Here is a 26,688-nt window from a genome sequence, read left to right as displayed (position 1 = left end):
ATTTGGCTCTCTGCTTGTCTGTTACTGGTGTATAAGAATGCTTGTGATTTTTGCACATTAATTTTGTATCCTGAGACTTTGCTGAAGTTGACACATGCACACTATGTTTGTTGCGGCACTATTCACAATAGCAAAGACTTGGAATCAACCCAAATGTCCATCAGTGACAGACTGGATTAAGAAAATGTGGCACATATACACCATGGAATACTATGCAGCCATAAAAAAGGATGAGTTTGCACCCTTTGTAGGGACATGGATGCAGCTGGAAACCATCATTCTTAGCAAACTATCACAAGAAGAGAAAACCAAACACCGCATGTTCTCACTCATAGGTGGGAACTGAACAATGAGCTCACTTGGACTCGGGAAGGGGAACATCACACACTGGGGCCTATCATGGGGAGGGGGAAGGGGGGAGGGATTGCATTGAGGAGTTATACCTGATATAAATGATGAATTGATGGGTGCCGACGAGTTGATGTGTGCAGCACACCAACATGGCACGTGTATACATATGTAACAAACCTGCACGTTATGCACATGTACCCTAGAACTTAAAGCATAATAATAAAAAAAAAAGAAAAACTAAATTGGAGTTTTTATTAAAAGTACATGTATTTAAACTAGCAGGAAATCTTGGCAGATTTCTTTAAAAAGGTTTAAAATGTTGTTTTTATTTACTTCAAAGATTAAAGAGTAAATCACATTTTATAAGCCATTTGGATGAGAAATGCATGTTAATTTAAAGCATGACTTCAGAATGTGTACAGATGGAACTCCGAAATGAATCCTGTAATTTTTCTAAAATAAATGCATGTGGAATTGCAAATTAATAAAATGATTGCTTCACTGCTATTAATTGATATTCATTTCCCCCTATTTCTTTTTATAACATAAATGTTTGTGTCTTGAGAGTTTTCATTTCCATATATATTTTCAGAACTGGAGTATGATAGAACTTATTAGAGTTGGAGGAAATTTCATAAATTCTTTGGTGGCCCTAAGTTTTAAGCTGCTGTAAATTACCATGGTAGAACTAATGTATAACTTTTCTACTCATCTTTTAATAGCAGTAGATCATTTCTCTGGAGAAGAAATGGTAATAAAATAATATTTGATATCTATATTGGATTCAGTTATCGGTGACTTTGAAAAGGACATAGACCAAGATTATAAATTTAAGTTTAAATGGACCATTATAAATATTCTGGGAATTTGTATTTCTGAGAAAAATTTTTTCAATTACACTAGTATATTTATATATGTGTAATATATAGGGCCTCTATATCCTGGCATTGGACATTCCCTCAATGAGTTAATGTTCTGAAAGAGGACATAATTACGAAAACACAAGTAAAGGATCACCATCAAAAGTAGAGGGCAGAGGCTGGTCACGGTGGTTCATGCCTATAATCCCAGCACTTTGGGAGACTGAGGCATCTGGATCACTTGAGATCAGGAGTTTGAGACCAGCCTGGCCAACATGGTGAAACCCTGTCTCTACTAAAAATAGAAAAATTAGTTGGGTGTGGTGGCACATGCCTGTAATCCCAGCTACTCAGTAGTCTGAGGCATGAGAATTACTTGAACCCAGGAGATGGAAGTTGCAGTGAGCCGAGATCATGCCACTGCTCTCCAGCCTGGGCGACAGTGCAAGATTCCATCTCAAAAAAAAAAAAAAAAAAAAAAAGTAAAGGGGAGGAAACAAATAGTGACTCTCTATCTCTTGCCTGTATTTTATGTTAATCTTCACAATAACATGCCAGATGGATCACTTATTTATTTGTTCTGTTTTCTTTAATATATAAAGAAGTAAACTTAAGAAGGGTTATATAGCTTCCCCAATGTCATACTAGTAAATGTCAGAGCTGAGTTTACCTTCAAAGATCTATGTTTTCTCTGTTCAGAGAGACAACACTGAATCTGTGATGAAACTGAAAAACACAAGTCGAAAGTGAATAATTTGGAAATGATAAGATGGTATTGCATTCTAGCATTTTATTCCAGTGGTGGTTAGAGGGGGAAAAATAGTGTCTTTGATATTCAAATTTTATCAAAAATCCCACATAAACACAGTGTATTACTAGTGCCCTGTCCCTTTTCAAAGAAAAATGCATTTTACTTAGTCACAAGCCATGCAAACAGGAACATGCATGTGTATCGCCACATATGCATACATGTATGTATATATACATTTATGTAGATACACACAGCATATATGTGTGTATAGATGCATATGTATTAATATGTATATATATTTTTAACTTCTGTATATTCCTTTTGGCTTATTAAACATCCAGTCTTCATTTTCTCATTTAACATCATACTACGTTAAACATGTAAAAAAGTATATTCATTTGGAGGATAAACTCTTCCATTTACTTTTGTCATTTTCACACACTAATCATGCTTTATAAGGTCTAAATTTCATATAAATTTTATTTTTCAAATATACACTTTCATATTGTCTGAAGCTAAGCTTTCAAAAAATATTTGGTGGAAGTTCAGCCTCTGCATAGCTGTTAAAATTTATTGGCGTTAATTATCCTTCCAAAATACAATTTCCTTTCTATATATAAACTGAGTTTGTATTCTTTCCTGTTTGGTATGATGATTCAAATTCATGAACTTTACATATATTACAGATAGATTAGGCAGGAGCTATTTAGAATCCATGATTTACAATTTAAAAGCTGAGTCATTATATAAAATGAGGAATAGCATTGCAAATCCAAAACTATTTGTCATCATCTCACTCACTATTCCCCATTAGAAAAAAATAAATCTGAGAAAAGAAAGCATTCCCCCTTTTGCATATCTTACTGCCATCTGTTTGCAGGTAGATCCTAGAAAGCTTTCTAAATACATTTCATTTATGTGTGCCAAAGCACACTTACTTTAATCTCTCAGTGACCCTGAAGTCCTGTCTTGTTCCTATTCTTTAAATTCAGAAGAAGATCTCATCTATCATTTTTCTATAAGATCTCTTGAAAAATGGCAAGCGTGATTCCAAAGCAGAGAGACACTAAAAATTACAGAAATGTGGTATTCAAAACTACAGACCATTCAAAGTTTACTAAATAAAGCTGGCATCCCAAGATTAGGTTCACAAAACATTGCTTTACCTAATATAGTGGGTTAAAAATAAGTAGGTATGAATGGAATGCATTTCTAAAGTGAATGGGCAGTATGTTCTGTTCTGGGTCTGAGGTGTGAAGGTTTAGGATAAAGAAGATTAATTCATAAAATAAAATAACCTGAAAGATATTGTCATAATACACCATTTAATTAAAATTATTCCCCAATCATTCTTACATCTATATTGCAAGCACTCATCTTGAAGTTGCATGTTTTACCTGTATAGAGACAAAGTATATGTAGTTCATTCAAATCCATTACTATGAATTGAGCCCCTCTCTGTGCAAGGCATAGCAGTACATCCGAGGGATGTAAAGATGATTATATGGTAATGTCCTTAAGATACCGAAATGCATAAAAAAAAAGAAACCTAAAATGTACCTGAATATACGAAAAAGACTCCAGAACACTGTAATAAACCATGCAATATTGGTATGTACAAATGTGCGTGTATAGCATGTGAGGAAATAATTTATTTGACGTGCAGAGCAGGTAAGAGAAAGCTTCATAAGTGGCTCAAACCTGCTTCGGGCCTTGATTAATAAGTAGAAAAGAAATGTGTACTTACAGGAGGAGGAGAGGGAAAGGATTTGAGATAGAGGGGACAACTGAAATAAAATAGAGATAGGGAAGACATGGCATGTTACAGACATGGCAGGCAGTCTGACGTGACTGAAAACAACTTTACTTGGTACTCTTGGTGTGTGTGTTGTGGAATAAGGGTGGGTGGGCGAGTAGAGCAAAAGCTTGTAAAGGAAACTGGGAATGTTTTGAAAGGATCATTTATCATTTAATTTTACCCTGTAGGCAATTGAGAGTAATTAACAATTTCTTAGTTTGAGATGGGCATTAATAAATCTATGTATTTCAAAGCTAACATTTTTTAGACAGGGCAGTGATAGATTAGAAAGATAAAGGACTAGAAGATTGAGGCCTATTTAGGAATGACTTTTAAAAATTAGTCTAAGATGTTTATTGCAGCACTATTCACAATAGCAAAGACTTGGAACCAACCTAAATGTCCATCAATGATAGACTGGATTAAGAAAATGTGACACATATACACCATGGAATACTACACAGCCATATAAAAGGATGACTTCATGTCCTTTGCTGGGACATGGATGAAGCTGGACACCATCATTCTCAGCAAACTAACACAGGAACAGAAAACCGAACACCACATGTTCTCACTCATAAGTGGGAGTTGAACAATGAGAACACATGGACACAGGGAGGGGAACATCACACACCGGGGCCTGTCAGTGGGTGGGGGGGCTAGGGGAGGGATAATATTAGGAGAAATACCTAATGTAGGTGATGGGTTGATGGGTGCAGCAAACCACCAGGCATGTGTATACCTATGTAACACAACCGCACGTTCTACACATGTAACCCAGAACTTAAAGAATAATAATAATTTTTAAAAAATTAGTCTAAGAGAGAAACAGTGAGAACTTACATAAGACAATATTAATGAGAATGGAAAGGAGTGTGTCTATACAAGGAACAATTCTGAGGAAAATATGTTAAGAGTCAATTATCCATTGGGTGTTAAGGGTGAAAAAGAAGAAAGAATTAAGAATTTCCTAAAGGTTTGGAGGTTAAATAGTTTACTTAGTCAACAATGGCATTGTTAACTAAACAGTATATATAGAAGGAAGACCATGTTACGGTGAGTACAGAAACTCATTCAAGTTTTGCTTGTTGAGTTTAAGTGACTAAGGGGCATCTAAGGAGAAGGTTTAGGAGAATTTGGGTCTTTGGTTCTGGAACTTAGGAAAGAGGTATGAAAGAGAAGTATATGGGGCCATCCAGTGAAAATATGTTGGATGCCATTTTTTAAAAAAATAGCTGAGAGAGTAATCCAGAAACAACTTTTTTTCACAAGTGATTCCAATGTACCTTTATAAGATTCTGAGACTTGACTGTGGCAGTTAAAACAAATTGGGAGTTTACTGTCTCCATAAAGTGAGCCTGCGAATGGGCAGTCTAGAACTGTTATGACAGCTTCACAAAGTCACCAGGGAATCAGGCACTTTTGTCTATCAATTTCACTTTTCTTGGCTTCTGGCTGTCGTTATTATCAAGGTCAAAAATATGGCTTATGCAGCTCTAACAATGACTTGTATATTCCAGGCAGTAGGAATAAAGAGAAAATGAAGCAAACATTCCTTACACTTTTAAAGGAACCTTCCAGAAGGTCCATTTCAAATACTATTTTTTTTTTTTTTTTTTTTTTTTACAAACTATTGGCTGGAGCATAGTCATACTGTTATATTTAACTGCAAGGTATGCTACAAAATATAGATTTTGTATATTTGTTTGTGTTTTAATCCTGCACATTGCTTTCCCCAGTATAATCAGAGTTCTGTTTCTATGAAAAAGAGAATGAATGTTGGGTGGCAGCTAGCAGTTTCTATCATATTCCTTCTATGATTACCGAAATCACAGCAGTACACATATCATAATCATCTTTTTGCACATATTCCCATCTAGACTATAAAGCCCTTGAATATTTTTACATGATTGACAGTGCAGTGACCAATGACTACAAAGGATGCAACCTGCAAAATTATGCAGGTTGGCTTAGCCTTAAAAGTACACATTGGGTTTTGCCTTTAGAAGGCGTTTTTATATCTTTGTTAAAGCAGTATCAGTAATATGGTGAAGGCAAAAATTATATCAGGATCAGCTGAGTACTGAGTATGCAGTGACAGAAAAAATATGGTGGCACAGACTCAATTTTCCAAAAGTTTGAAGTTGAAAGGAATAAAAGAGAGATAAAGAAAGAGAGAGAGACTTGAGGGTCAGAGCAGACAGAATCACCAAAAGCATTTTTGTTTGTTAACATTTTTATTTATATACTGCTTAAAGTGACAGTAATTGAGAAATGTTTAGGTAAAGAAAAAAAAGCGGCCAGAAGAGAATGAACCTGTGAAAAATTAAGACTACAACTGATGGAATAAAGTCAAGCAAATGAGAGAACGTAAGATTAGAGCAGGTAGAAAGATTAGATTCGAAAAAAAAAGAAAAAAGAGCTCTTCTTCTCAGCCAGGATGAAGTTGAATTAAAATATAATCACATTTATTAAATAAAGAAAATGTGGTACATATACACCATGGCATACTATGCAGCCATATAAAATAATTTAATTGTGTCCTTCACATCCACATGAATGCAGCTGGAGGCCATTATCCTAAGCAAATTAATGCTAAAACAGAAAATCAAATACCGCATGTTCTCACTTACAAGTGGGAGCTAAACATTGATAACACAGGGACACAAAGATGGGAACAATAGGTACTGGAGTCTCTAAAGGTAGGAGGGGGAGAGGGGTAAGAATTGAAAAACTTCCTATTGGGTACTATGTTCACTATTTGAGTGATGAAATTAATAGAAGCCCAAACCTCAGCATCATGCTATATACCCTTGTAACAAAACTGCACATGTATCCCCTGAATCTTAAAAATAAAAAAAAATTGATTTAGTCGAACTAAAAAAAAAGATATAATCACATTTATAGCAATAAATGAAAGGCTGAAGAATTTCTTGCTAATAAATCCCATGTTTGGTAAAATGGAAAGAGTAGTTTTCTGTTAAAAATAAGATTTGACCACTCTATTCAAGTTCCATTTTAGCAATAGAACAAAATGAGGATGTTCACATCTCAATCACTTTTCTCTAACGTTGCTTAGAAGAGAAAATAACCTAAGTTCACAGCAATTTTTGAGATCATGAACAGAGATAGCATATACTAGACATTTTTTACCAGACTCAAGATACAGGACATTGTCTGGATCATGGAACCTGACTCAGCTTCAGTTCACATGGAAATTAAGCCAATTTGGCCTTCCAGCTGCTATCCTTTCTCAAATAAAGAGGGGAGTTGCCAGGTACAGTGGCTCAGGACTGTAATCCCAGCCCTTTGAGACTGAGGCAGGTGGATTGCTTGAGCATATGAGTTCAAGACCAGCCATGGGCAACATGACAAATCTCGTTTCTACAAAAAATACAAAAATTAGCCAGGTGTGGTGGTGTATGCCTGTAGTCCCAGCTACTTGGGAAGCTGAGGTGAGAGGATGACCTGAACCCAAGAGGTGGATGTTGCAGTGGGCTGAGATCATGCCACTGCATTCCACCCTTGGTGATAGAGTCTGACATTGTCTCAAAACACTCAAAAAGGGAGGTTCCAAGATGGCCGAATAGGAAGAGCTCCAGTCCATAGCTCCCAGGATGACTGACTCAGAAGATGGGTGATTTCTGCATTTCCAACTGAGGTACTGGGTTCACCTCCCTGGGGCTTGTCGGACAGTGGGTGCAGCCCACAGAGTGTGAGTCGAAGCAGGGAGGGACATCGCCTCACCTGGGAAGCACAAGGGGTCAGGGAATTCCCTTTCCTAGCCAAGGGAAGGCATGACAGACGGTACCTGGAAAATCGGGACACTCCCACCCTAATATTGTGCTTTTCCAACAGTCTTATCAAATGGCACACCAGGAGAGTATATCCCGTGCCTGGCTTGGAGGGTCCCATACCCACAAAGCCTCACTCACTGCTAGCATAGCAGTCTGAGATTGAACTGCAAGGAGGCAGTGGGGCTGCAGGAGGGGTATCTGCCATAGCTGAGGCTTGAGTAGGTAAACAAAGCTGCCAGGAAGCTCAAACTGGGTGGAGTCCACCGCAGCTCAAGGAGGCCTGCCTGCCTCTGTAGACTCCACCTCTGGGGGCAGGGCATAACTGAACAAAAGGCAGCAGAAACTTCTGCAGACTTAAACGTCCCTGTCTGACAGCTTTGCAGAGAGTAGTAGTTCTCCCAGCATGGAATTTGAGATCTGAAAATGGACAGACTGCCTCCTTAAGTGGGTCCCTGACCCCTGAGTAGCCTAACTGGGAGACACCTCCCAGTAGGAGCCAACTGACACCTCTTACAGCCAGGTGCCCCTCTGAGACGAATCTTCCGGAGGAATGATTAGGCAGTAACGTTTGCTGTTCTGCAATATTTGCTGTTCTGCAGCCTCCTCTGGTGATACCCAGGCAAACAGGTTCTGGAGTGGACCTGCAGCAAACTCCAACAGACCTGCAGCTGAGGGTCCTCACTGTGTGAGAAGGAAAACTAACAAACAAAAAGGACACCCACACCAAAACCCCATCTGTAGGTCACCATCATCAAAGACCAAAGGTAGATAAAACCAAAAAGATGGGGAGAAACCAGAGCAGAAAAGCTGAAAATTCTAAAAATCAGAGCACTTCTTCTCCTCCAAAGGAACGCAGCTCCTTGCCAGCAATGGAACAAAGCTGGACAGAGAATGACTTTGATGAGTTGAGAGAAGACTTCAGATGATCAGTAATAACAAACTTCTCCGAGCTACAGGAGGATGTTCGAACCCATTGCAAAGAAGCTCAAAACCCTGAAAAAAATATTAGACGAATGGCTACCTAGAATAAACAGCATCGAGAAGACCTTAAATGACCTGATGGAGCTGAAAACCATGGCATGAGAACTATGTAGCGCGTACACAAGCTTCAGTAACAGATTCGATCAAGTGGAAGAAAGGGTATCAGTGATTGAAGATCAAATGATTGAAATGAAGTAAGAAGAGAAGTTTAGAGAAAAAAAAGTAAAAAGAAATGAACAAAGCCTCCAAGAAATATGGGACTATGTGAAAAGACCAAATCTACATCTAATTGGTGTACCTGAAAGTGACAGGAAGAATAGAACCAACTTGGAAAACACTCTTCAGGATATTTTCAGGGAGAACTTACCAACCTAGCAAGGCAGGCCAACATTCAAAATCAGGAAATAACAGAGAATGCCACAAAGATACTCCTCGAGAAGAGCAACTCCAAGACACATAATTGTTGGATTCACCAAAGTGGAAATGAAGGAAAAAATGTTAAGGGCAGCCAGAGAGAAAGGTCAGGTTACCCACAAAGGGAAGCCCATCAGACTAACAGTGGATCTCTCCGCAGAAACTCTACAAGCCAGAAGAGAGTGGGGGCCAATATTCAACATTCTTAAAAAAAAGAATTTTCAACCCAGAATTTCATATCCAGCCAAACTAAGCTTCACAAGTGAAGGAGAAATAAAATCCTTTACAGACAAGCAAATGCTGAGAGATTTTGTCACCACCAGACTTGCCTTACAAGAGACCCTGAAGGAAGCACTAAACATGGAAAGGAAAAACCGGTACCATCCACTGCAAAAACATGCCAAATTGTAAAGACCATCAATGCTAGGAAGAAACTGCATCAACTAATGAGCAAAATAATCAGCTAACATCATAATGACAGGATCAAATTCACACATAACAATATTAACCTTAAATGTAAATGAACTAAATGGTCCAATTAAAAGACACAGACTGGCAAATTCAATAAAGAGTCAAGACCCATCAGTGTGCTGTATTCAGGAGACCCATCTCACATGCAGTGACACACATCGACTCAAAATAAAGGGATGGAGGAAGATCTACCAAGCAAATGAAAAAAAAAAAAAAAATCAGGGTTCCAATCTTAGTCTCTGATAAAACAGACTTTAAACCAAATAATCATCAAAAGAGACAAAGAAGGCCATTACATAATGGTAAAGGAATCAATTCAACAAGAAGAACTAACTACCCTAAATATATATGCACCCAATAGAGGAGCATCCAGATTCATAAAGCAAATCCTTAGAGACCTACAAAGAGACTTAGACTCCCACACAATAATAATGGGAGACTTCAACACCCAACTTCAACATTACACAGATCAATGAGACAGAAAGTTAAAAAGGATATCCAGGACTTGAACTCAGCTCTGCACCACTAATAGACATCTAGAGAACACTCCACCCCAAATCAACAGAATATACATTGTTCTCAGCACCACATCACACTTATTCCAAAATTGACAACATAGTTGGAAGTAAAGCACTCCTCAGCAAATGGAAAAGAACAGAAATTATAACAAACTGTCTCTCAGACCACAGTGCAATCAAACTAGAACTAAGGATTAAGAAACTTACTCAAAACTGCTCAACTATATGGAAACTGAACAACCTGTTCCTGAATGACTACTGGGTAATAATGAAATGAAGGCAGAAATAAAGATGTTCTTTGAAACCAATGAAAACAAAGACACAACATACCAAAATCTCTGTGACACATTTAAAGCCATGTGTAGAGGGAAATTTATAGCACTAAATGCCCACAAGAGAAAGCAGGAAAGATCTAAAATTGACACCCTAATGTCACAATTAAAAGAACTAGAGAAGCAAGAGCAAACACATTCAAAAGCTAGCAAAAGGCAAGAAATAACTAAGATCAGAGCAGAACTGAAGGAGATAGAGACACAAAACACCCTTCAAAAAATCAATAAATCCAGGAGATGGTTTTTTGGAAAAATCAACAAAATTGATAGACCACTAGCAATACTAATAAAGAAGAAAAGAGAGAAGAATCAAATAGATGCAATAAAAAATGATAAAGGGGATATCACCATCAATCCACAGAAATACAAACTACTATCAGAGAATACTATAAACACCTCTATGCAAATAAACTAGAAAATCCATAAGAAATGGATAATTCCTGGACACATACACCCTCCCAAGACTAATGCAGGAAGAAGTTGAATCCCTGAATAGACCAATAACAGTCTCTGAAATTGAGGCAATAATTAATAGCCTACCAACCAAAAAAAGTCCAGGACCAGACGGATTCACAGCTGAATTCTACCAGAGGTACAAGAAGGAGCTGGTACCATTCCTTCTGAAACTACTCCAATCAATAGAAAAAGAGGGAATCCTCCCTAACTCATTTTATGAGGCCAGCATCATCCTGATACAAAAGCCCGGCAGAGACACAATAAAAAAAAGAGAATTTTAGACCAATATCCCTGATGAACATCAATGCAAAAATCCTCAATAAAATACTGGCAAACCAAATCCAGCAGCACATAGAAAAGCTTATCCACCAGGATCGAGTTGGCTTCATCCCTGGGATGCAAGGTTGGTTTAACATAAGCAAATCAGTAAATGTAATCCATCATATAAACAGAACCAAGGACAGAAACCACATGATTATCTCTACAGAGATATTCAACAGCCCTTCATGCTAAAAACTCTCAATAAATTAGGTATTGATGGGACGTATCTCAAAATAATAAGAACTATTTATGACAAATCCACAGCCAATATCATAGTGAATGGGCAAAATCTGGAAGCATTCCCTTTGAAAACTGGCACAAGACAGGGATTCCCTCTCTCACCACACCTTTTCAACATAGTGTTGGAATTTCTGGCCAGGGCAATCAGGCAGAAGAAAGAAAGAAAGTGTATTCAATAGGAAAAGAGGAGGTCAAATTTTTCCTGTTTGCCGATGACATGATTGTATATTTAGAAAACCCCATTGTCTCAACTCAAAATCTCCTTAAGCTAATAAGCAACTTCAGCAAAGTCTCAGGATACAAAATCAGTGCGCAAAAATCATAGTCATTCCTATACACCAATAACAAACAGAGAGCCAAATCATGAGTGAACCCCCATTCACAATTACTTCAAAGAGAGTAAAATACCTAGGAATGCAACTCACAAGGGATGTGAAGGACCTCTTCAAGGAGAACTACAAACCACTGCTCAACAAAATAAAAGATGACACAAACAAATGGAAGAACATTCCATGCTCATGGATAGGATGAATCAATATCATGAAAATGGCCATACTGCCCAAGGTAATCTAAAGATTCAATGCCATCCCCGTCAAGCTACCAATGACTTTCTTCACAAAATTGGAAAAAAACTACTTTAAAACTCATATGGAACCGAGAAAGAGCTCGCATTGCCAAGACAATCCTAAGCCAAAAGCACAAAGCTGGAGGCATCACACTACCTGACTTCAAACTATGCTACAAGGCTACAGTAACCAAAACAGCATGGTACTGATACCACAACAGAGATATAGACCAATGGAACAGAACAGAGCCCTCAGAAATAATACCACACATCTACAACCATCTGATCTTTGACAAACCTGACAAAAACAAGAAATGGGGAAAGGATTCCCTATTTAATAAATGGTGATGGGAAAACTGGCTAACCACATGTAGAAAGCTGAAACTGGATCCCTTCCTTACACCTTATACAAAAATTAATTCAAGATGGATTAAAGACTTAAATGTTACACCTAAAACCGAAAAAAACCCTAGAAGAAAACCTAGGCAATACCATTCAGGACATAGGCACGGGCAAGGACTTCATGACTAAAATACAAAAAACAATGGCAGCAAAAGTAAAAATTGACAAATGGGATCTGATTAAACTAAAGAGCTTCTGCACAGCAAAAGAAACTACCATCAGAGTGAAGAGGCAACCTACAGAATGGGAGAAAATGTTTGCAATCTACCCATCTGACACAGGGCTATGATCCAGAATCTATAAAGAACTCAAATAAATTTACAAGAAAAATAAACAACCCCATCAAAAAGTGGGTGAAAGATATGAGGAGACACTACTCAAAATAAGACATTTATGCAGCCACAGACACATGAAAAAATGCTCATCATCACTGGCCATCAGGGAAATGCAAATCAAAACCACAATGAGATACCATCTCACACCAGTTAGAATAGTAATCATTAAAAAGCCAGGAAACAACAGGTGCTGGAGAGGATGTGGAAAAATAGGAACACTTTTACACTGTTGGTGGGACTGTAAACTAGTTCAACCATTGTGGAAGACAGTGTGGTGATTCCTCAAGGATCTAGAACTAGAAATACCATCTGACCCAGTCATCCCATTACTGGGTATATACCCAAAGAAGTATAAATCACGCTGCTATAAAGACACATGCACATGTATGTTTATTACAACAGTATTCACAATAGCAAAGACTTGGAACTAACCCAAATGTCTATTAATGATAGACTGGATTAAGAAAATGTGGCACATATACACCATGGAATACTATGCAGCCATAAAAAAGGATGAGTTCCTGTCCATTGTAGGGACATGGATGAATTTGGAAACCATCATTCTCAGCAAACTATCACAAGGACAGAAAACCAAACACTGCATCTTCTCACTCATAGGTGGGAATTGAACAACGAGAACACTTGGACATAGGGTGGGGAACATCACACACCGGGGCCTGCTGTGGGGTTGGGGGAGTGGGGAGGGATAGCATTAGGAGATATATGTAATGTAAATGATGAGTTAGTGGGTACAGCACACCAACATGGCACATGTATACATATGTAACAAACCTGCACGTTGTGCACATGTACCCTAGAACTTAAAGTATAATTTAAAAAAAACACTAAAAAAATAAAGAGGGGAGTATATAAAAATTTATATGGAAAATACACTGTTACATTTCAGTTTCCATAGTCATCTTGATGTACGAAGGTCTTAAATTAGAAATAGAATAAAAAATATGACTCTAAGAATATTAAAATGTATCCGAGTTACCTCAAGGCATTCCCATGACGGAACAGATTCTTCATCAACTGCTCACCTAGCGTTCCTATGCACCATGCCTAGTGGGAAACTGTTGTATTTTGTAAAAGGACACTTGCTATAAAGAAATAAATAGTGTTATATTCTAGCCTGTATATATGAAAAAGGAAATTCAGGAACAAAAATCAATTAATTAGAATGTTTTTAAACCCTTAAAATTACCCTTTCCCCAAATGTCGTGCTTTTTGGCCAGCATTTTTTTTTTTTTTTGGTACTGCTCAAGACTGATTAATTATGTAACCACTCTGTTCTGTGGGTTTCTTTTAATGTGTTTAATCACGTTCTCTTACCCTGAGGCAGGTGTGCCAAAGCCACAATTTAAAAAATTGGATAATAAATAAAACTAATCAGTCAAGGAGGAAAGATCAGCAAGATTGAAAATTTGCCGAACAACTGCAAGTCAGCTTCAAAGGAAATCAAGGGGCAGTGTTCATTCAATTAGGAAAGATAGAGAACAGCAACAATCCAGCTATTGACCAAAAGAGCCACGAGGGTCTACAGAATGTAGGCAATCAAGTACGTACAGAATGGCAGTAGGTTAATGTGCTTGCTTTGTTAAAGCATTAAGGAAAATAGTTAACGAGTTTTCTGAACCTACTGCAATCATTTGTAGACAGGAAGAAAATGGGGAATTTTTAAAAAATTGGAAAATTAACTGAAATATTTATAGAGAAAGGGGAAGAAGTATGAAGTGGAAGGGAGAGAAGCAAAAGAAATGAAGAAGGGGGAGCAAGAAGAGGAGGAATAAAAGAAAGAAAGGAAAGAGAAGAAAGAAGATGCTTCAGTAAATTCAACCCTATTGAGTATTGCTTTTTTTGTTTGTTTGTTTTTTATCTTAAGCAAGAGGCACATGGAAGTAATCAGATCTTAATAATTTAAAGAATATACTTCAAAAAATGTATGTGGGGTGCTCGTCTTCCTTTTTACTTTTGTATTGCATTGTAACAAAGTGGACTAAGGCATTTCCTTTGTATCTATGTAAACTAATATTACAGTGAATTGGATTTTCTTTCTGATTGTGCAATGCATTCAGTTATAATGGTACCTGAAGGAAGCTTAGAAATAATCTCTTTATGTTATAACTATCAATCTCATATTCATTTTATAAACCATGAAATAGCTCAGGGATTTTTAATGACTTATTCTGGTTCACAAAGACAGCTATGGGCAGAGCCAGGACCAGAATCTAGAATCTCATGTTCTTTACTTTATTGCTACTGAAATGAAGCCCTATGACCTTTCAGTGACTTTAGTGGTGAGATGACAGGGATGGGAGGTAGGAGGGGAGTGGGTAGTATTAGCACACCCTGCTAGATGGTTGCTACATATATCAAGAGCTAAGGAATGATTTTAATTGAAAGATGTGGGGAAACACGGACTAGAGCACAGTATTAATAATAGTGATGATTTAATGATTCTGGATTCTTAAGAAGAACTAATCAGAACACACACTTCAGCCTCAAAATGAGGAGCTAACAAGAGGCAATAGAAAAGCTGCTGGACCCCACATTATAAGACCTATTATAGTCTAGACATTAATCTCTTTGGGTCCATTACTTCATCAAGTTTGGGATGAAATGAGCTTTGTGGTTCCTTCCAAATCAGAATCTCTGATTCTTATTTTCCTTTGTTGTACCTTTCCCTTCACAGTTTCTATCCAAATTACTCCTCTCAGTACCAACTGACAAATTATATTACGCAACAGAAGGCAGTTTTGTTTCATTTTGATTGATTTTAAGAGGGTGCTTCTCCAATTTTGCTTAAGCAATCTGCATCAGTGAGAATGAGATCAGCTCCTTTAGGAGTTACCTGCTAATTGCAAACCTAGAAAAAAGTACATGTGTACCAAAATGGTGCAATATATTGTTTATGATTTGAGAATTGATTTGACATGACTTTACTGAGATTGCTGTGGTATCTCTCACAAATGGCAGTGATCTGTTTTGTGAAATTAGATCCCTTTTGTGCAATTTCAGATACAGAAAAAACCATCTGGATGAAGCACACACACACAAACCTGGATCTGGATATGGGAAGGAAAGAAATGAAGGGGGGAAATAAAGTATAGATGTGATGTGAGAGTCTCTACTGTTAAATGTACTCCTTACAATAATTACTATATTCTTACTCATTTGTCAAATAGTTCCATATTATTCAAAAGGAATTTTGCCTGAATTTATAACTTTATGTAAACAATTATTTCTGTTCTAGAGTAAATAATTAGCTTAGTTGTTATCAATCCTTAGAAAAGACGGAGGGGATTAATTATTTCTCTTATATGCTAAACAACCTGAACTGTAGAACTTCAAAGCCAGAGATGAAATGAGAGGCCATGAAAGTGAACAAGATGTATTTGACAACTAAGGGAATGTGCCAAATTCCCCATTAGGCAAAGTGCTGCTGAAGGAAAAGAAGAGAGCTGGATGCAGACATCCTGATGTTCATGAGTTTAGTTGAAAGCCAGGGAAAAACACAGCAGAAAAGGGGAGAGAAGACAAAAAATATCAAGTAGCTGAAGATTCTAAGACAGCAAAGTGCTGGCGTCAAAATCTATAAAGGCACGGATAAGGCAGAACTGAAAGCAGATGTGGAAAAAGGCACAAGACTGTATGGATGATATTTTCAAAAGTAGTCATTTCAGTCTATGACTCATGCTGAATTCATGCTTGTTGTTGCATAATATGAAAGAATACTAAAGTCACAGGATAAAAACTGAGAGGTTGTGTGTGTGTGTCCTCTAGCAAAATCAGTGAAATTACACATTTTCCCCTGATGATTACTAATGTCTGAATGTTATTAATAGCAAATCAAATTGTGAGTAATAATTATTAAACATTGATTTTTTCATGCTTTCATCTATTCCACAGTTTCTCATCTGTGGCACTATTGACTTTAGGGGCTGGATAATTCTTTGATGTGGGGGACTTCCTTGCACATGTTTAACAACATTTCCAGTCTCCACCCACTCTGTTGCCAGTGGCCCATCTCCTTACCTGGCAGTTACCCATTTTCCTGCTACTGTGAGTGTTGGCTGCTAGCATCTCATAGCTGCCCCTTTTTCTGGATAATGTTGTCAGCCAAACAGGAGTCACTATGTGTGGGTGGTTATGCACCACCACCCCTGCATGCTCTGACAACCAATCACTAATAACTGACTGAGAGAAGGATACAAAGCTCAGACTCCTTGCTTCAAGATGGAACCAACTCTGCTGTGCAATTTCACAGCCCACTCTGAGGTCAGGTAAAGCTAGTCTCAGACTGAGATTAATAATGTTCTTATTAGTTCCATACCCTACCTCCCCATGCTTTTTTTCTTCCCTCTCCTTCTGAGAATAGACCTTCAGTAAAGCACGTGAGCAAATTTCTCTCGGGTTCTCTTTGTGGGTACCTACTCCAGAGACAAATAGTAGCATCATTGTGTCCTTTACTGTCACTTTGTAGGTGGAGAAAAGGTGACAGAAATATTTGCTGATTTGGTGAATACTCTTCTCTTATTCACACACACACACACATATATGTATATATATATTTTTCTCTATCCTCCCAACAGTGCTACAAGTAAACTTATGATATTTTGTTGACAAGAAAAGAAAGGCTAATAAATGGACATAACTTGCCAAAGGTCACATGGTTAGTAAGTGATGGAGTGAAAATGTGAATTCGGGCTTTATTTTCAGAGCTGTTTGTGTCATTCCACGCTAACAGATATATTTATTCTCATTTCGCCTGCACTGAAACAACACCACAGAGATGAATGAGCAAGGTCTTTGTTCTCTAGAAATGCAGCTGGAAAGAAAAGACAAGCAAAAATAATAATAAATTATAGGAAGTTTTATTTCATAAATAGAATTTGTTTCCACCTGCTTCTGAAAAATTGCGACAGTTTCAGAAATCAAGAAAAATATAAAAATTTGAAACTCAAAATAGAAACAAGCTCTAAAGAATGTCCAAAAGTATAGAGACTTTTGGGATTAGTTACTCTAGATTAGTATACTCAACTATAAATTAATAAGTAATTATGGTTTAGTAATTATACTCGTTGACAGACAGCAAGTCTGTCTTCTAGACATTTCTTAAGACAAAACATTTTCTCAGGCTTCAAATTTAAAGATAAACTTATTGTGTATGGTAATTATTTGAATAACAAATGGTAACATGATGAACAATGTCCTAACCTAGGGGTCTACAAAAGACAGAAATGTTCAAATAGACATTTCTATGTTGACCCTCAATTAAACCTGAAGTTACATTAAATTTCAACTTAGTGAAGGCTCTTTAGCATGGATTTGTGTTAATAATATGACCTGGAAGTGTTACTTTTTGATAATCTAGCTAATCACACACACACACACACACACACACACACACACACACACACAAAGAAAAAAAAAAAACACTGACAACCCTAGAGGAAGAAGCGCATTAAGTTTTCTCTGCAATATTTGATGTCTTGAGGAAACTTTGGTCAAGCCCTGGGTCGCAGGCAATCTGTGGTTGAGTTTTCTAATAACATTCAGTATTTTTAAAAAAGTGATCTATACTCTGTCTATGTATATACTTATACATTGTGCAGACGTTGAGCACCTATTATGTAGAGGGGCTGTGCACACGCATGCGCTCACATGGTATTTCTTATTACTGACTACAAAACTGACTTTCTCTCATGCAAGTTTTAGGACCCTCACTTATACTTCCAACAAGGTGTAGAGTTCAAGTCTAGTCCTCTTCAACACAGAGATAAATTATGTATATGCTAGCCTCAGGCTGTCATTCACATAACATGGAATTCATATTATTGAAAAACGTGTTTGGGTTTATTTCAGTCAATAACACTGAATTAGGCAACTTAGCTTAGGTTATGCTATGGTAACAGCTACAAATTCTCAGTGACTCAACACAACCAAATTTTAAATTTTGCTTGCATTTAAGTTTGATACAGGTTGGTAGGGAGCTTTTCTCTACATTTTTACATATGGAGCAGGGATTATGTACTTTTGGAATCTCCCTAATGAGGCCTCTATCATTTGTGTACAAGGAAAGGGAAGAATAGAAGGGTTGCTCACTGGACAATAAATGCCTTCCAGGAGGGAAATTCCACGACATGTAAGTTGCTTAGTGCAGTGTCCAGCATGTAGCAGGTGCCCATTAAATATTTGTGATTATTACTAATAATGGTTGTAGAAGTCATGGCAGTAGTCATGGAATTCTCTAATACTGGATAAATGTTAAATTTACCCTAAAGTGATATTATTCATTGATCTATTTCATCTAATCATTATAAGAGTTATTTCAAATTATGTGTAAAGAAAAAAGGTAAGAAAATGCCCTAACTTTAGTAGGCTCATTCCTCTACCTATTGTGAAACTGTTTTTTGTCCATTCCTGTTTTAACAGCAGCACGTAGCATAGGCTTTGAGGAAGAATAATGTTCTCTGCTTCTGTACCAAGATTAGGGTTTGTTTCAGATAGAGCTGATGAGTAATGGATGAATTGTACAAAAAAAAAAAAGAGAGAGAGAGAGACTTAGGCTGTCATTAACTGTATTCAGCACCAGGGAAAAGCTCCTCAGAAGGATGGTTGGACTTTAATCTATTTGTTCCTAATACAAATGGAGACATTTAGCCCTGATATTTGAACAATAGCCATAGAGACATTTTTATTTGCTTTTAGAGTATTTATATAAGTGTTACATGGGGAGGGGGGGGGGCGGAAGGGGTAGCATTAGGAGATATACCTAATGTAAATGACGAGTTAATGGCTGCAGCACACCAACACGGCACATGTATACATAAGTAACAAACCTGCACGTTGTGCACATGTACCCTAAAACTTAAAGTATAATAAAAAAGAAAAAGAAATATTTAATTACTCTACAGAATAGAACTTTAGCTACCTAGAAATTCAAAGAAGTCATTTTTGGCAAGAGTAACACTTCTAGTAGCAAGGACTTTTAAGATGTAGGGCAGGGTACAATAGCCCAATATATTTACAGAAACGTTTAGGAGCGGTACAGAATTAGTAAGTGTTTTGGACAATAGATGCCAAAGATTTGCAGGAAAGAAAGCACTTTCATTTGAATAGTCTAAAGAATTTCACAGAAAATTTGAGCTAAATAATAAAGAATTAGAATTTGGTTAGATGGAGGGAGAAAAGGCCTATGTAACTGACCTGAAAATATAAATGTTTTAAGAATGCAAGATGATGTTTTTAATAAGAAATTTTAAAAGATTAGTTTGAATTAGGAAGTAGTGTAAGTAGAGATACAGATAATAACTAACGCTTTGCCAGCATATGCTTGTATATGTGAGAGTGTGATTGAGTGAGAGAGAGAGAGAGAGAGAGAGAGAGAGAGAGAGAGAAACAGAGACTAACAGAGACAGAGATTAAGTAATATGACTAGGTTTCATCAAGCTAAAAAGTTATGTAATTTTATGTAAAGCTAAAAGAATGAAAGGTGGAATATGTGTGTGTGCATGTGAGTTTAGTTTACATTTGTAAACTATACCTGTGATATATGCATATGCCTGTATAGTACATGAAAATGAGGCTTATTAATGCTAGGAACTGTTCTAAATATTTAAAATGCATTGACATTTTTTATAGTTACCAAAACATGCTCCATGGAATAGCTATTATTATTACTATCTTATAGATAGGAAAATTGTAACTTAAAGAGGTCTAACAACTATCCAAGGTCACAAAGCTATTAACAGGCAGAGCCAGATCTTAAACCCAGTTCTCTCATTCTAAAGTAGGTACATTTAATGTTAAGTTGCCCAGCAGAGGGGCACAGAAGCTTTAGTGAAAATGTAAAATTGAGCAGATCCTTTGTTTCTCTCTCTCCCTTTGAGCAGGTGAAGCATCCTTCCAGGACAGGGTTCTTATTCTTCACTTCTGTTATAGTTACAGTAAGAGTAATGGTAACAACAATGACAACCAACATTTATCGAGCTCTAAATAATGACTGGAAGTGATGAACATTCCTTAAATATGTTATTTAAATCTTCAAACCAATGAAGAAGGTCCCATTATTGTTCTCATTTTATAGATGACGGACTAAGGCTCAGAGAGCTGAGGTACACGGAAGAAAAAGTGCCTCTTTTCTCCTCGTTCCCCAGTTACATCTTGCATCTCCCTTTTATCCAAGATAGGCTCTGGCATGCCCAACACTCAGCGATAGTGCCTTTTGGGTCAGAGATGAACTCTGTCTATTCCCATAAGTGCTGTCCAACTTTCTCAATGTTTTATTCTGAAACAGACAACCCTAGTACACCAGAATCATCTTCATGGTCCTTCATACTCACTCCTTCCTGGGGCGGAACTTCAAACACAGCATTTTTAGAGTTCAAAACTATTGCTCCTGTAATCCATGAAGTATCAATCAAGTTTATCCAAAGAAAGGACATTATCCTAAGGCATTTCTGCAGCTAGGCAGTCCTTAACGTAAAATTAAAACTAACATGTTGATGTGTGTGTAATTGCCAGACTGCTGAAAGGCACCACTGATTATATATTGTCATAACAAATTCCAACCATTTTTCACAATTGAGCCAACTATAGCCTTTGAACTCTTGGTAACTTTTATGCTCATGTCTTCTCTTTGTCTCATATATATATATATATATATATATATACACACACATACACACACACACATATATATGTATATATATACACACACACATTTATAGAAGAGATATTTGGCTACATATAAAAATGCATACATACATAAATTAGTTATTCTAAAAAAGGTAAATTTGTGCCTGGTTTTTCAACTTGAAGATTAAATATAATAATATAAGAACAGCTAACTAGCTAACTCAGTATCTGTAAGGTGCTATGTTTTATATACATCATCTCCTTTAGTTGTTACTTACCTAGTGTGTAGATATAGATAGATAGATAGATAGATAGATAGATAGATAGATAGATAGATAGATAGATAGATGATAGATGATAGATAGATAGATAGATAGATAGATAGATAGATAGATAGATAGATAGATAAGATAGATAGATAGATATTTTCTTGGTTGTTACCATACTTCTTTGACCATTATTTGGTCTTTTTTATGTTTTAAGCAATTACTGGAGTCTATGAAACCAGCCTTCCCTTTGTACCATTTAATTTAATTAGACCTCTCATTTGAGCTCTTGCTGAGTCAATATTTAGTTCCTTGTCTGTATCCCTGGAATAACCTGAAGCATTCCATATGCCAGCTAAACGGCTTAATATGCATGGACATATGAGCTGAACGCTTTGGTTTTCCTTCTTTCCCACTGCACAATGTACAGGGGATGTGGCTACAAAACTCCTTCACTTTGCCTTCCCCCTTAATTGTGCTCTTCCGTGGTTCATGTGGTAATTCTTTTTTCTGGAAGATAAATTATGCTGGAACAGAAGGAAGAGCAATCTTCAGCATTGTCTCACTAATTTTGTTTGTAGAGCTGTTTTTCCAAGGTAGCATTTTTGAATAGCCGCATTATACATCTGCTTCTCCACCTGGGAACACTAGCCATGCCAGGTGCAATGCCATGGATGGCATAATTTCGCCTAATGGCATTAAGTGCCTCGGAGTATGCTAAAAGAAAGGGAAAAGTGACAAATGTGCTCTAGAGAAACCATAGTTTGTTCCTCTTTGAGGGATCTGTGCAAATATTGGGACTATCTGTGGTTTGTTTTGGGAAGGGTGATTTGAAAGCCAAGAAAAATCATCTGCTAATTCACACAAGAGGACTTAAGAATCTTCCTTTGGCAACCTTTCAGACTTTAAAGGCTTTCTCAAGAAGAAAGGATTTTGTTTTAGCAATAATTCATAGGGACATTTACAGAAGAGGTATTTGCCTACATATAAAAATGCATACAAACATAAATTAGTTTTTCTAAAAAAGGTAAATTTGTGCCTGTTTTTCCAACTTGAAGATTAAATATAATAATATAAGAATAGCTGGTTTGCTAAATCAGTATCTGTAAGGTGCTATGTTTTATATACATCATCTCCTTTAGTTGTTACTTACCTAGTGTGTAGATATTTTTATCTCCATTTTACAAATGAGGGCTATGTCTTATGAAAGGTTAATAATTTGCTCATGTTTACATACCGATTCTAAGATAAAACTGGGGGACTATTTCGCTGCTTACTGACTCCAAAGTTCACCCATATACTTTGTAAAGAGGTTCCTGTCCTAAAGATGAAATTGAATCATAAAGTAGGGACCTATGATGCCTGAACCCTTCAGGGTTCCCATCTTGTCTGTGTCCATGCGTCCACATGTCAGGGTAAATGGAAATATTGATAGAAAGATATGCTTCCCTACCCTACCATTCACCTTGCTAGCTGCATGCAGGAAATAGGTTCGATGTAATGGCGTTGGGGATTTTGTTTGTCCTATGTCACTTCAGAAAATAATATTACTTCCTTTAGAGGATCCTAGCAGTAATATTTGAGGGTATATGTACAGTTGTGCTTTGTATAGATCCTCTGTGTAAAGCTATTATCCCTGCATTTGGATCACAATGCTTATTAAAAATGATATAACTATTATCAACAGAAGCAACAATAACAAAAATGAATCCTTACTAATGCTTGTTATATATCAGAAAATGTTTTAAGTTCTTTATGTATTCTACTTCATTTAATCTTTATAATAATTGTATGCAATGTCTGTTGTTTTACCACAACTTTGCAAATTAAAACCTGAGGCAAAACTTGAGGAACTGGTCCGTGATGTAATACCATGAGTATATTGTGGAATCCAATTTTAAATCTAGATTTTTTGATTCCAGCGCTTGTACTCCTAACCAGAGCATTTTACTGTCTCACAAGCCTAGAGATTCTTTAAGTATAAATAAATGACTGATTTTAGCTTAGCAATACAAAATTTGTCTATGCAAAATATTTTTTCCATTCTTATTCTCTTACCCAAATCCTGTTTCTCACTTCTTGCAAGAAGTTCAGGTCAGGAGATATATTTATAAAGAGAAAGAAAAGAGGCAGTGAAAATAAATTTGTATGGATACTAATGGATGCTTCTTTCTTTCTTTCTTTCTTTTTTTTTTTTTTTTTTTGAGACAGTCTTGGTCTGTCACCAGGCTGGAGTGCAGTGGCATGATCTTGGCTCACTGCAACCTCTGCCTCCTGGGTTCAAGCGATTCTCCTGCCTCAGCCTCCCTAGTAGCTGGGACTACAATTGTGCACCACCACACCTGGCTGATTTTTGTATTTTTAGTAAAGACGGAGTTTCGCCAGGATTGTCTCAATCTTTTGACCTCATGATCTGCCTATCTTGACCTCCTGGATGCTTCTTTCTGTTTTAATTCTTCTGCCAGTGGCAATCTACTTGCTGTCATCCCCAAGTTCTAATGCATCTCCAACTGCTCCCCACATCACAAGAGAGCCTACCTTGCATCCAACCCTAAATTGTATTTTAATGATTTTTAAATAAACCTGCTTTAATGAAAAGTGAACAGATGAGTATAGAGTTCTTCTCTGAAATCTAGTAAAATTTACTCCTTTGACTCTTTAAATACCTTTGTTAAACATACATTTTAAGTATACCATTTAAGCAAACAAACAAAAAACCAAAACGGGTGGTGAGGGCTTGGGCAGGAAATTATATAAGGTGAACATTCTCTGTTAAAATGGAGTGAGCCAGAAATACCAGTTCTAGAAATAAGACATACACAAGAGTTAATTCTTTTCAAAATGCTACTTTTACCCATTTGTTTCTCCCCATTGTTGCAAGTTGTAAACATCTTTAAAAGATTTCAGGACATTGTGTTTGATTAAGGTTCCAACAGGTGGAGGATATCTTCCAAGACTGACCATAGTTATATTTGGGAAGGAAAGATCAGAATCAATTTAATCAAGATCCTAAATGAAATGGGGGAGGGAGCAGTCAGTGGAACTAACCAGAGTAACATTCTGAGCTTGGAACTGAATCCAGAGTTTATACTTGCACAAAGTCGGGCCTCCTTCTCCATACAAACTCATAGTACAGGTCTTTGGGATTGTTTCTAATAAACTGAATTTCTCTTCCTTAGCCTGGGGGAAAAATGCAGACTCTGGCTTTATTTTCTCCATAGGAATGACATGGGTAGCTTAAATATTCCAGGTATTCTGACTTGGCATATTGAATGCATTTTCTTATTCCATTAACTGTTCTACATGTCATTAGAGGGACAGCAGTGAGTAGTAAGATAAGCACTGGCTTTGGAGTCAGGTAGACCTGGATACTTAGGTTGCCCTGGACTTTGAGAGCCAGTATTGCATCATGGTTAAGAACATGGACCATAGACCCAGACTGCCTGGCTGCAGGTCCTGCTCTTGTTTCAAAATGTGTGACTATGGACCTTTGTGCTTCATCTGTAAAATGAGGATAATAGTAAGACCTATAGTACAGACTTCTGATGGCAAATGATTTAAATATATCTAAAGCTATTTAATAATGCTTAGCACATAGTAAACACTGTTTACTGTGCATTTAAACTATGTAAATATTGGCTTACAAAGTTTGACAAGATTTGTGGTCTTGGAAAAGATAATTAACCTTCTTTTTCTTATCTATATCCATAAGATTTGTTTGCTTTATTTTCAGGATTAAATGTGATAATGGATATAATAATTTTGGCATGGTCAAGAATCAGTAAATACTAATTATTATTGTGGCATTCTGGATTACCATGACTTAAATACTTTACATGCAACATGAGTTAAACAAGAAGGGTTAAATAAACAGGCTGAGAAAGCATATCACCATCTAAAATATCATTTTCTTTTGTGAATGGCATTGCAAGTTTCACAAGCTGATTTCTGAACAGGATATAATCCCAAAATTTAACTGGGAATCTGAAAATTCATCATTTTGCCATGTATAAGATTAAATTGCTGAGAATATAATTTTTTAAATCAGAAAAAAAAATTGTTTCACTGCAAGGATAAAGGCCTATGCATCTCAATTCTGTTTTTGCTAAAACCCACATGTGTATAATCACAGGTCTCTAAGTAAAATGAACTCACATGTTTTCTGAATAAATATTTTACTACTTTTCTATTTGTACCAAATATCATCTAGTCTCTGCTCAGTGATGTGAGAGAGTCAGTATAGGTTGAACAACATAATCCATAATAGCATCAGAGTGAATAGTGGCCATTAATATAAAAAACACATAATAAAGTGATATGTTTTGCCTGTTTTCCCTTATGTTGGAGTAAGTGTGAGAACTGAACATGCCTGTATTTTATAGATTAACAATGTTTTAAACTAATCTGGGGCTAGAGGTCATCAAATATCATACCTCCCTCAATAACTATCTGCCAAATTCCCAATTATTATGAAACAATATTGACTAGTACTTTAAAATTTCTTCTGGCTTAGCAGTACAAGACACAGGGACATTCCACATTGAAGAGTACAGTTCACATGGATTTTGGCAACGCAATGACTGTTTAGGGCCTTCCTTTCTTATAGATTCAGAAATGCTCTTTATATGTTAAGGTAAATATTGAGTTCAAGAAAACTGAAATAAGTTATTAATTAGATTGGTTTGGGTTGGGATATTCTACTAATTATTTGCTCTTTCAGTTGAAGGTGCTCAAATATATTGATTTGATTAAGAGAAATCCATTGCTCAATTCCTTTTGATTTATTTTGTCATAAATAATATACAATTCCCTTCCAGGATATTTCATATTGTCCTCTTTATTAATCAAGATTAAAAGGTTTGGTGTTCAGGTTACTTTCTCCCAAAATACCACCACACTGTGTTTTGTTATAAATAATTTTGCTAAAGCCAAAAGAAACCTATCATTATATAGTTCATCAAATAATCACACAAATTATTTATATTATAAAAACTGCAGTACAATAATAGTAGTTTGAGAGCATAATGTATGTAGATTGATGATGTTTTACTTGTTCATTGAGAGTTTAGAAGAGTTACCCCAAAGAGGCTAGCGACAGGTTATAGGACAGACTCAAAAAATTACACTAAACTGGGATGTACTTAGTTTATAGAAAGTGTCAAGGATAGGAGAAAATATTAATATAGG

At 36.6% G+C, this 26,688-nt stretch overlaps 1 protein-coding gene across 2 annotated transcripts in view; it reads left to right on the top strand.

Annotated features, from left to right (window-relative positions):
- Positions 1 to 26,688, top strand: part of CTNNA3 (catenin alpha 3) — a 1,813,915-nt gene that overhangs the window by 1,765,978 nt on the left and 21,249 nt on the right. The gene's annotated exons all lie outside the window — the stretch shown is intronic.

Source organism: Piliocolobus tephrosceles, chromosome 9, assembly GCF_002776525.5.
Source record: "Piliocolobus tephrosceles isolate RC106 chromosome 9, ASM277652v3, whole genome shotgun sequence".
In the NCBI taxonomy this organism is placed as follows: domain Eukaryota; kingdom Metazoa; phylum Chordata; class Mammalia; order Primates; family Cercopithecidae; genus Piliocolobus; species Piliocolobus tephrosceles.
The sequence above is the reverse complement of the archived record's forward strand: the minus strand, read 5'-3'. Positions and strand labels throughout refer to the sequence as shown.